Source organism: Camellia sinensis, chromosome 1, assembly GCF_055761805.1.
Source record: "Camellia sinensis isolate YWXY chromosome 1, ASM5576180v1, whole genome shotgun sequence".
NCBI lineage: Eukaryota > Viridiplantae > Streptophyta > Magnoliopsida > Ericales > Theaceae > Camellia > Camellia sinensis.
This window is the reverse complement of record NC_138961.1, coordinates 210424636-210437074: the sequence shown is the minus strand read 5'-3', so window position 1 is coordinate 210437074 and position 12439 is coordinate 210424636.

Here is a 12439-nt window from a genome sequence, read left to right as displayed (position 1 = left end):
GTCGTGGATGGGAGCTCGGTTGTCTTTGAGCACCAAATCTCCTTCTTTCAGATTCCGGGACTTAACCTTCTTGTTGAAAGCCCGGGCAATTCTTCGTTGATAGCCTTGGATGTCGTACAGTGCTTTCAGTCTTCTTTCATCAAAGAGCATGAGTTCTTCGAATCTGCTTTGTTGCCAATCTGCTTCGGCTATCTGGCATTCAGCCAATACTCGTAACGACGGAACCTCAATCTCAATGGGTAGAACAGCCTCCATTCCATAGACCAATGAATATGGAGTTGCTCCAGTAGAAGTTCTGATTGAAGTCCTGTAGCCCCACAGAGCAAATGGCAGCTTGTCTGGCCAATCCCGATAGGTTCCCACCATCTTCTGTAGTATATGCTTGATATTCTTGTTGGCGGCCTCAACCGCCCCGTTGGTCTGCGGCCGGTATGTAGATGACTTATGGAAAGCCACATTGTATTTCTCCAACAAGTCTATCACTTCTTTCTTGAAGTGGGAACCATTATCTGAAATTATCTCGTTTGGCACCCCGTAGTGACAGATGATGTTGTTCCTGATGAACTTTGCGACGTGCGACGCCTTCAACACCGCGTATGATTGGGCCTCGACCCACTTTGTGAAATAATCTATCGCTACTAGGATAAACTCATGCCCGTTTGACCCCTTCGGGGTAACAGCTCCGATCACATCAATTCCCCAGACTGAAAAAGGCCATGGGGAAGTCATGTTGTACAGTTTTGACGGCGGGATGTTCATGCGGTTTGCATGAATTTGACACTTGTGGCATCGCCGAACAAAGCTAATACAATCCTCCTCCATGGTTGACTAGTAGTAGCCCTGTCTGAGGATCTTTCTGGCCAGCATTACTCCATTCATGTGTGCACCGCACTCTCCCCCATGGATGGCTTCCATCAGGCGTTTTGACTCTTCAGCTTCTACACAGAGCTTATGCATTCCCAGATGACCCCTTTTGTACAAATTTCCTCCGCAGATAACGAACTGAGCAGCCATTCTTCTGACAGCCCTCTTATCCTTGGCATTTGCCCCTAGTGGATACGTCTCCTGTTCCAAGAAGTTCCAGATGTCGTAGTACCAGGGATTGCCGTCTTGAGCCTCATCTATGGCGGAAATCGACTCGTATGCTGGCACGAATTTCTGATCAATAATGACTGGACGCATCCGGACTCCGGACGGGATGTCTATCATAGAAGATAGAGTTGCTAGTGAATCTGCAAACCTGTTGTTCTCTCTTACGAGGTGGGTGAAATTCAGCTTCTCAAACCGAGGGATTAACAAATCTAAGGTTTGGTGGTAAATTATCATCCTTTCCTCCTTGACTTTCCAATCTCCTTTCGCTTGAGACACAACGAGGTTCGAGTCCCCAATGACGTCCAACCGTCTTGCCCCTAGTTCCAGGGCTGCTTCCAGGCCAGCAATACATGCCTCATACTCTGCTTCGTTGTTGGAAACTTTGAACCGGAGCTTGAATGCTAAAGGAATACAGGAATCGTCAGGCGCTATCAGCAACACCCCTATCCCATACCCATACTGGTTTGACGCTCCGTCAAAGTACATCGTCCAGGTTTCATCTTTGACGTGCAGAATGGCTTCATCTGGGAATAGATACTCAAATGCTTCATCCCCCTCAACCGGATGGTCGGCAAGGAACTCCGCTACCGCTCTCCCTTTTACTGACTTGCGCGTTACATACTTCAAATCAAATTCGGAGAGCAACAGCAGCCAACGAGCTAGCCTACCCGTAAGTGCTGGTTTCTCGAAGAGATATTTGATGGGATCCAAACGCGAAACCAACATTACAGAGTGGGCTAACAGGTAGTGCCGCAGCTTCCTGGTTGTCCATACCAAGGCCAAACAAGCCTTCTCCAGCGGTGTATAGCGGGTTTCGTAATCCAGCATCTTTTTGCTCAGATAGTATATGGCCCTTTCCACTTTGTCTTCTGACTCCTGCGCGAGCATGCAGCCCATGGTAGTCTCAGTTACCGAAAGGTACAATATCAACGGTCTCCCCGGCTCTGGCGGTGACAACACGGGTGGGTTCTGTAGATACTCTTTGATCTGCTCAAAAGCTGCTTGACATCGGCCGTCCCATTGGAATTTCTTTCCTTTCTTCAGGAGACCAAAAAGTGGTTCACAAGTCAAGGTTAATTTAGAAATAAACCGTCTTATGAATTGCACTTTACCCAGAAAGCCTCGCACCTCCTTTTCAGTCCTTGGTGGTGGCATTTCTAAGATGGCCTTGATTTTGGAAGGGTCGACCTCGATGCCCCTTTGTGTGATCAGAAACCCTAGCATCTTCCCTGCTGTAACACCAAACGTGCATTTCTGGGGATTCAGTCGCAGCCGAAACTCTTTGATCCTCTGAAAGAATTTTTGTAAGGCGGTGTAGTGGCCCTCTCTATCTTTGGACTTGACAATCATGTCGTCCACGTACACCTCGACCTCTTTATGGATCATATCATGCAATATTGTAGTTGCTACCCGTTGATACGTAGCTCCAGCATTTTTCAACCCGAATGGCATCACTCTATAACAATATGTACCCCACGGGGTAGTGAACGCAGTCTTCTCCCGGTCTTCGGGTGCCATTACTATCTGATTATAGCCTGAGAAGCCATCCATAAATGAAAGCAAGGCGTGTCCTGCCGTGAAATCCACCAATTCATCGATGTGCGGCAAGGGGAAGTCGTCCTTCGGACTGGCCCTATTCAAATCTCTGAAGTCTACACAAACCCGAATTCTGCCGTCCTTCTTTGGCACCGGAACTATGTTGGCCAACCAAGTTGGATATTCAGATACCAGCAGGAACCCTGCGTCAATTTGCTTGGTGACCTCTTCCTTAATTTTGAGAGCCCAGTCCGGGCGAATCCTTCTGAGTTTCTGTTTGACAGGACGGGCCTCGGGGTCAAGAGGGATCCGGTGCTGTACAATCTCAGGATCGATTCCAGGCATGTCTTCGTAGGACCACGCGAAAACATCTTTGAAATCTTTTAATAAAGCGACTAAGCGCTCGCGCTCCTCTGAAGACAACGTGGACCCGATCTGGACCAGCCGCGGGTCCTTCTCAGTACCAACATTCACAGTAGTGATTTCATCCATTAAAGGTTTAACAAATCTTTCCTGCTCTTGATCAATTAATCGTTGCAAAACTGGGGGAATTTCTTCCTCGCTGTTTTCATCAAAATTTTGAAAATCCTGATTTAAGCAATAAATCAAAGGCACAGAAAAATACTCGGAAACCACATCCACATCATTCTCATTAAATATTTCCAAGCCGTCAGATTCCTCTGTTACAACAGACTCAAAAGAAAATGAAAAAGACGACCTAGACAGGACTGTGGCATCCGGGTTATCACCCCCAGGAATACCGGACTCAGACTCAGTCGAGCTGGAATCTGATTCTGACACACAAGATTCGGTAGAATTAGATTCCGGCTCACTACCTGACCCGGAACTGCTAGATAAAAAGCCTTCTTCATATTGCCAGATGAGAGAAGGTGCGATAGATGCATCCAAGATCGGCGCTGGAAAGCCCGCAGCTATTTCATCTCCAATCACAGAAACCGAAGAGTTATCCCCCAAGCACTCTTGGCTGATCAGAGGATCTGATAGTAGACTCGCCAGTGCTACCCCCATTTCAAACTCTGTGCTCTCAGGATCCACTACTTCACATTGCTCAACCTCAGTTGGTGGGTCTGTCTGCGCTTCGGCAACGTCATCCCCAGATAATTGTATGTCGAAGAAGATTTCAAAACCAGGCACGCGCGTCCCCTCCGCGTTGAGCCATGGCTCCGGGAAGCCGCAGAATGGAAAATCTTCCCCCTCCCGGACGAAACGTCCGTTTAGGGTACCCCAGATGGGCCTGTTCATTAACTCAAATGGCTTCCCGGCCTTCTTTTCCCTGGCCCTTTCGGCCATTTCTTTTCCTTTCCTCACCCAATCTTCCTTGGTGGGCAGATAACCCAATCCAAAAGCGTGAGGGTTGTGTGGCACTTCGGCCAACACTGAGACGCCTTTCCGGCCGCTTCTCCCTAATCCCATCCCAGGGGTATGCTTTAGCTTGTTCATGAGGTATATGGATTGTGCACTAACATACATGCCCTCATTCGCAGCCATGACATTCTGCACCACTCGAGCCTCGGCCAAAGTGAACCCCGACAAAAACACATCCTCCGTGCCGTGCTCGATCTCCAAAACGGGTGTAGACACCTCCGGCGGCGGATGGATTGATGAATTTCCAAAAACTATCGCTACCCCTTTCCCGTGGGGGTACTTTAGCATTTGATGTAGAGTGGAAGAGACTGCTTTGACCTGGTGCAACCAATGTCGCCCCAAAAGTAGGTTAAAGGTTGCAGGAACGTCCAAGATATGAAATTCGATGCTGTGTTGTCCTGGACCAACCTTGGTTTGAATTTTAACAGTCCCCATCACTTCTCTGCTGGTATTGTCGTATGCTCTGATCACTTGGGTGGTTGGGACGAAGTCCACGGGCTTCAACCCGATTGCATATGCCGTCCTGGTTGGGCATACATTAATCGCAGACCCGGTATCAACAAGTACCACCGGTATCCACTTATCTCTACATTCCACAGAAATATAGAGAGGTTTGTTATGACTTGTGCCCTCAGGCGGTAGCTCCTTGTCCGAAAAGGTTAATGCCGGGGAACCTCCTCCCGGAAAAACCAGCCCAACCAGCTGTTCATGCGTGGTGTCTATGGAGAGTTTGGACTTGTCCATAGCAGATAGGACAGCTTCTCTGTGTACTCGTGATGCCATTAGCAGTCCCTAGATGGAGATGTCTGCTTGTATCTTTTTTAACTGTTTCAGCACAGCTTCATCCTCAATCTGCTTCTCCTTCTGTCTCTCCGCTTCTCTATCCTTCCCGGATGCCTCGGGTTGGTCCAGATGTGGGGGCTTGAAGTACCGCCCACTTCTCGTCATATGGTCCACTTCATCAAGATACCAAGTATCATCCGGCTGGTTATTCCCCCAGTCTTCATCCGTGTGAGCAAGACATAAGTCATCGTCTTCCCACCACATTCCACTGGCAGCTAACAGACACCTGTCTGGCTCCGGTCCACTCGCACTCTCAGTGCTCTCTGTCCATATGCTCGCAGCATTGTCTGTCTTCGTGCACACAGCACTTTCAGTCCCCTCAGGGCCCTTCGCCTTCCTAATTCTCTCAGCCTCCTCGAACTTTCCTTGTTCCAGCTGCGTCAGTACAGCTGTTTGTTCAACAGTTCCCATCTCCATAATGCCCATGTCCCGAGCGGAATTCTTAACACCGGCGCTCTCCGGCGATACAACTTGACTTTCGGCCATTCCGGCCACAACTGATATTTCTGCCCCTGCCGGGTTCTGTTCTGGTTGGGCTTCCCCCACTGCATCCGGTTGATCCTCGAGCCATCCAGTGGCCTCCTCTGATCCCTCATAATCGTACCAATTGATTGACGCCTCCCCCGGTTCCTGGTCATCGAGAAATTGCAGGTTGGCAAAGTCTTCCTCTGCGGCTGTCAAATCATCTGCCCATAGCCCAGATCCATCCCCCCGGATCACGCATAGCTCTCCTGTCTCTGGCAATTCTACGCTTAGCCCAATTCGGCTCGTTGATAGGATGTGCTTGCTTGGATCATAGGCTCTCCCAGCAAAATTCTGTCCAGTCTCAGATTCAACAATCTCATTCTCTCCCGAAATCTGCCCTGCCCTGTCTTCGACGGTCACCACCATCGGTTCTGGTTGGGTTTCAGAGATGTCCACCATGCACAAGAAATCAGTGCAATCGGGGAGGAGCACCTCTGGTTTGGGTAGGTGGGTGGGTGTAATATAGATGCTAGGATCGTAAGATACAACCCTAGTCTGGATAAAATTAATTCTTTTGGGAGGAGGAGCTTGGTTATGTGGTGGGAGAGGGTTGGTGGTGACATTGGGTTTATCAGGGGGTGCGATCACCTGTTTGTCAATAAGATCTTGGATCTCATGACGCAATCTGTAACAACGGTCGGTGTCATGACCGTGTTGTTGGTGATACGCACAGTATTTTGACGGGTCGTAAGAGGTGGGGAGTGGATTCGGTAATGGCTTTGGTTCCAGGGGTTTTAAATGATTTTTTCTGATCAATATTCCCAGAACCTTGGTCAGAGGCATATATAGTGGGGTAAAGGTTCTTTGGCCTCGTGGTTGGAATCTGTTGGCTTGTGTGTTGCTTCCGGACGCACCGGAGAAGGGTGTGGCAGTCATGGGCCTTGGAGGGGGAGGGGGAGTGGTGATGACCATACTAACTTCCGAGGCTCTCGTATTTGCAGCGCCACTCGGGCCCGCATTGTTGTTACGGTTGAACGTCCTCCTCGGTTGTTCTCTGTCGTGGTCAAACAGCCCTTGTCTCATTGCGTCTTCGATTTGCACCCCCATATCATGTAAATCTGCGAAAGTAGGGAAGGGGACTACAATCATTCTCTGCATCAGTTTTGGGTGGAGATTGCGCACAATCATCCGGATTTGATCTTTGTCTGTGGGCCTTAAGGTCATTGTTGACGCCTTCACCCTCCATCGGATCACAAAGTCCGAGAAAGATTCCTTGGGCTCTTGCCTTGTCGTTTCAAGATCACGGGTTGTGATCTCGATCTGAGTGTTGTACGAATATTGCGTGACAAAGGCCTCAGCCATTTCAACCCAATTCTTTTTCACTTCATCTTGTAATCTTGCGTACCAATGGGAGGCCACACCCGACAGGGTTCGGCCGAATAGCGAGAGCTTCTGTGGTCGTGTTAGGCCCATTGGCCGCAAGACGTCTGCAAACAATCGGATATGGACCATGGGGTCGCCGGTTCCGTCAAAGCGGTCGATTTGTGGCATTTTGAACCTATCAGGGAGTGTTACGGCCTCCTCGGTATATCCATCTTCGATATCCGACATAGCCTTGACCCCTTGGGATTTCTTGAAGAGCTTCTCCAGTTTGCTCAATTTCAGAGCTGTATGATCAACCTCGACCTCGAATGGAGAGTCCGGGTGATTGGGTGTATGGACCTTGGACAGTTGTGGTGGAAGCGGGGGCGGAGCTGGCCCCGTTGGAAGATTTGTGGCTTCTTGCAGATTTTGGATAGTCGGCACAGTATTCTGGGTGTTTGGAGGAGCGTTCTGAACGGCAGGTGCCTGCTCAGGTAATGGGGCTTCTGCTGGAGGAGGAATTTGGTGTGAGGCAGATGCTGTACTCTGTTGTTGCAGTCTGGTAATCAGCTCAGCCTGCTGGGTCATAATCTCAGCTTGCTGCTTAGCGAGTTCATCCCGGCGAACGGCATCCTGTTGCATGGCCCGCATGGTTTCCTGCATTTGGCGCATCATTTCCTCAACTCCTGTTGGTGCCGTCATACTGTTTTGATTTGTCTGAACTACTGGCAGATCTGTCTCAATGGGGATCTCAATCCAACTGTCCACTGATGGGAGATACCACTGTTCTGATGCTCTTTGTTCAGATACACTGTGCTTTTTCTGCTTCCTTCTTGTAACAGGGGGTAGAGAAAGGAACACTGGTTGTCCGTCGATTAGATCCTCAGATCGATGGAGTCGACGACCTCGTGTCCAAAGTGCTTGGGGAATGCCTGCTGGGTTGGAAGCAATCGTGCTAAAACTGACCTAGCAAAAGATAAATAAAGCGAAAAGGAAATAAATAAACAGACAAACGGACAGCATAACAGCTTAAAATAAAATGCATGACACACAGTCGGGCATAATCAACACACAGTCAATAAGCTGAATGACACACTGTCCTCAAACACTGATTATTATCCTTGTATTACTGTCCTCTAAAACAGAATCTGATATCCATAGATAACTAATTCTCAAATACTGGCTGATGCCCGCAGGCCTGATACCCATAATACCGAACTGATGCCCGCAGGCCTGATACTGATAATACCGAACTGATGCTCACAGGCTTGATACTGATAATACCGAACTGATGCCCGCAGGCCTGATACTGACAATACTGAACTGATGCCCGCAGGCTTGATATTCAAACTCATATACTGATACATGCATTCCTGTAGAGACGCACTCTAAAGCACATAGTAGATAAATGAGAGCCAAAACACCCCTATGTTGGGGTAGGGTTTCCCTGTCCTATTGTATCAGGAGCTAGGGTTTCATTACGCACGCAGCGGTTTCAAACAACCTATAAACGGGTAAGCAACCTGTCCTAATTTGGAATGGTCACTATGGATCCGAATATGCACTAGGTCGAATGGTCAAAGAGGGTGCCCCGGTAAAACCGGGGTTTGTGTTCCCATACTGGCAGAGCCCACAACTGGTCAGCCTTATGGTCATGCCTTGACAAGACAAGCCTCCGGCAAACCGTTCAGGAATAGCAGATGGCAAACACGGTGTCCTAGGCGCACCAATGCAAATGCTATGCAAAGAAACACACAAGTGTATTCAAAAACAGATATCATGAGTTCGAGTCAAGTTCTCTAAATCCCCAGCAGAGTCGCCAGAAACTGTAGACGTCCCCCGAACGCCCCGGGAGGGTTAGCTCCCGTTCTGTTCATTTGGGGTCACTACAGCTCGGACTCTTGAATTTGTCACGGTTCCTAATCTGAACCAAAGAGTCCAAATCCGGCAAATCATTTTGAGAAACTGATTTTTGAAAAAGTAGTGCCAAATATGGACTGCTTTGCCAGATACAGAGTCGCCACCTAAATATTTTATTTTGGGAAATTTAGGAAACCCTGACTCGGTGCCAAAAGGCCACGTGTCCGTCATCACCAAAGTTGCCTCGGCTCGGGAACTTGGGTACGATTGGGGAAGGTCACTTCCTGAGCACCCCCGCTCGCCCGGTCATAGACCGGCCTCTACTAACCATGATATCAATTTTTGAAAATATTGTATGTTCTTATTCCGGTTATTAGCCTAGGTTACTATGTGATGCTCACAGCATACAAGTATAGACCGGGTCGCCTAAATTGGAACGAAATATTTCATGTTTGTTTTTTAAAATGGTTTGCTACCCGTAGGTAGGCTTGAAACATTTGATGATTTATTCCAATTCAGATAACCCAACCTTCATCCACAGGCATTCAGGCAGTTATATCACATAAGCACATAGCCTTATGGTAAGCATGCTATTCATGGCAACACTCACACGCATGCAAGGATGCTAAAGCATAAAACTCACCGAGTACTCCAAGCTAAAATAGAAACTCATTAGAAATCATGCATGATTCTAATTACACAGAAATGCCTAATGCAACACATACAAAATGCAACTATAACAGGCTCGGCTATTCTAAACATGGCATATGAAATGCTACAACTATCATGTATTCAACTTTGAAATTGAAAGTACAATGCAGTTATTATGATGCGCCGAGCCCGGTGCATGCAAAACTGATGAATGAATGCAAACATGCTGTCGTACTGTATGCTAATTCAAATATGCCCTAATCTAACCATCAAAAGCGGATAAATAAAAGGGAGAAAGACGTGGGGTTGGAAGACATACATCACACTCACGCACACTTATTACAGTTGTGCCCTCGCGCAGAGGGTCCAAATAAATATACAGTCCAAATATTACAGTCCCAAATAAAAGAATATTACAGTCCAAAATATTACAAAATTCTAATTAATTAAAGATTTAACTAAGAAAGCAAATAAAACTGGCGTGCAGGCCAGGGACTGCCTTGCTTCTGATGGATGATGCATGTCCGGATTGTCTTGCGCAGAAATCCACCGGAATGCCCCAATTAGCCTCTGTTACACCTGTTCTTGAAATGCATGCCAAGCCCCAAAAAGTTGCTGATTCCTGATTTTGCTGCAACAGAGAGCAGAAAAGGGGCATAGCAATGTATTTGCACAGATATATGCATGTCTCGATCCTCGTGCCACCAATCACGCATACCGAGGCATGATGGCCGAGGTGTCGAAATGCACAACTCAATATAGGATGAATGCACATGAAACTACAGCTAAAACCTAACTCCATCATGGATAATCCGGAGTGTCGGTGACTGGGAAATTGAGACACATTCCGTCACTCGGAATACGAAATGCACCTCGTTTCCCGTGCCCGGGCTAACTCTTATTCCGGACATGATGCAATATGCATGATATGCGTGAAATGCAACTAAGATACAATCCTAACATATACAATGCTATGAAAATGAGATGCCTCAAAATGCGTGCACACGGGCACGCAAACCGAGGCGATGGTAAAATGCTATGAAAATGAGATGCCTCAAAATGCGTGCACACGGGCACGCAAATCGAGGCAATGGTAAATGTAATGAAAATGAGATGCCTCGAAATGCGTGCACACGGGCATGCAAACCGAGGCAATGGTAAAATGCTATGAAAATGAGATGCCTCGAAATGCGTGCACACGGGCACGCAAACCGAGGCAATGGCATACGCAATGCAAATGACATGGAAACATGATATGGGCTTATACCAACATGAGTGAACCTCAGCCACACTCACATAGGATGTCGTCGGATAAAAAATGGGTGCCTCGAAATGCGTGCACACGGGCACGCAAATCGAGGCAATGACGGAATGCAATGAAATGACATGGAAATGACAAATGGGCTTATACCAACATGAGTGAGCCTCAGCCACACTCACATAGGATGCCGGCGGATAAAAATGAAGTGCCTCGAAATGCGTGCACACGGGCACGCAAACCGAGGCGACGGCGGAATGCAATGAAATGACATAGAAATGAATGGCAATCATTCTAACAGAATTTCAGCAACAAAATATGGGGGAAAATAGTCCCGAAATGAAGCGAAATGATACCAAATGCAAGGAATTGTCCCGAAATGCAACATTAGGCACCCGAAATGGCCTATAGCTATGCCAAACATGCACAATATGGACATGCAATGCAAAGACAGAAGCTATACAGTCCCAAAAAATGCACTTTCACAGTTATAAACATGGCCAAACAGCAAGCATAGGTATGGCAAAAATGGCATGCAAGAATAGGGGCCAAAAGAGGGGTAATGAAGCAAGTGATATAAGCAAAACCCAAACTGAAAAATTTCCTTCTACAACACTGAAGAGGGACCAAAAATATGAATATTTACAGTTTATGGCAGCCTTAAAATCAGTATAAAAACATGCTAAAAGTGTGATGCAAAATTAGGCTCAAAAGTGGCTACAACATGAAGTATACAAAATAATCACCAAACAGCCAAAGACCCTTAATAAAACATGTAGAATGGACCAAAATAAGCACTTTTCCAGAAATTTAAAATGGCCAAAAACAAAAGCATGGTAGGCTAACTAAACATGCAAGAATGGGGAATAAAAGAGGGATATAACATGAAGTGACCTATGGAGGTCTCAAACCATGAAAGGACCTAAATGAAAAATGAAGAATAGACCAAAATAAGGACCTTTTCAGAACTGTAAAATGGCCAAAAACAAAAGCATGGTAGGCTGCCATTGCATGCAAGAATGGGGAAGAAAAGAGGGATATAACATGAAGTGACCTATGGAGGTCTCAAACCATGAAAGGACCTAAATGAAAAATGAAGAATAGAGCAAAATAAGGACCTTTTCAGAACTGTAAAATGGCCAAAAACAAAAGCATGGTAGGCTGCCATTGCATGCAAGAATGGGGAAGAAAAGATGAGTATAAAGGTAGGTACAACATGGAAGTCCCAAATGGTGTTGATCCCTTCTTCAATGTTGAAGAGGGGCTCAAAATAAGCCTAATATCAGTTTACAACATGCTCGAAAATAAATTTCTCATGGGCCAAAAATAGCATGCAAGATTGTGACATATAAGAGGATCAATGAAGCAAGTGTGTCATGGAGGGCTCAAACAGGGTTGAGCCCTTAATGAAAAGTGAAGATGAGCTCAAAATAGGGCCCTTTTCAGTTAGGGCCGGAGCTTGAAACAAAAAGAAAGTGGGGCTTAGAAATAGATCAAGAAAAAGGGTCAAAAGGGTAAAAGTATTACTTACCCTTGAAGACTCAAACTTTTGTTGCTTCTTGGATGAATTTGCAACTTCTTTAGCCTTTGAGAAACCTTCCTTGTTGCTGGAAATGAGGTGGTGGTGGTAGAGCTTGGTGGTGTAGAAGGAATGATGGTTAGGGACTTAGGGTTTTTCAAAGAATTGAGAAGGATGAAGATGGAGTTGTGTATGGAGGCTTGAAGGAGAGTTTTTCTAACCCCAAAATACTGCAAGGCTTGCTTGCTATATAGGCCAAAGAAGGGGTGTAAAGGTGGGGGAAAAGGAGAGCAATATTCCCCCACGAAATATCCCCCAGATAAAGATCTTGTCTGGGGGAAACAGCTCCACAGCTGTAAAGTGTACAGTGCAAGGAAGCAGGCCGGCCTGGTACTTTTGTTGCAGGTGGCCGGCCGGCCACACCCCCTAGCCGGCCGGCTAGGGGTCAAAAGGTTCAATGAGATTTT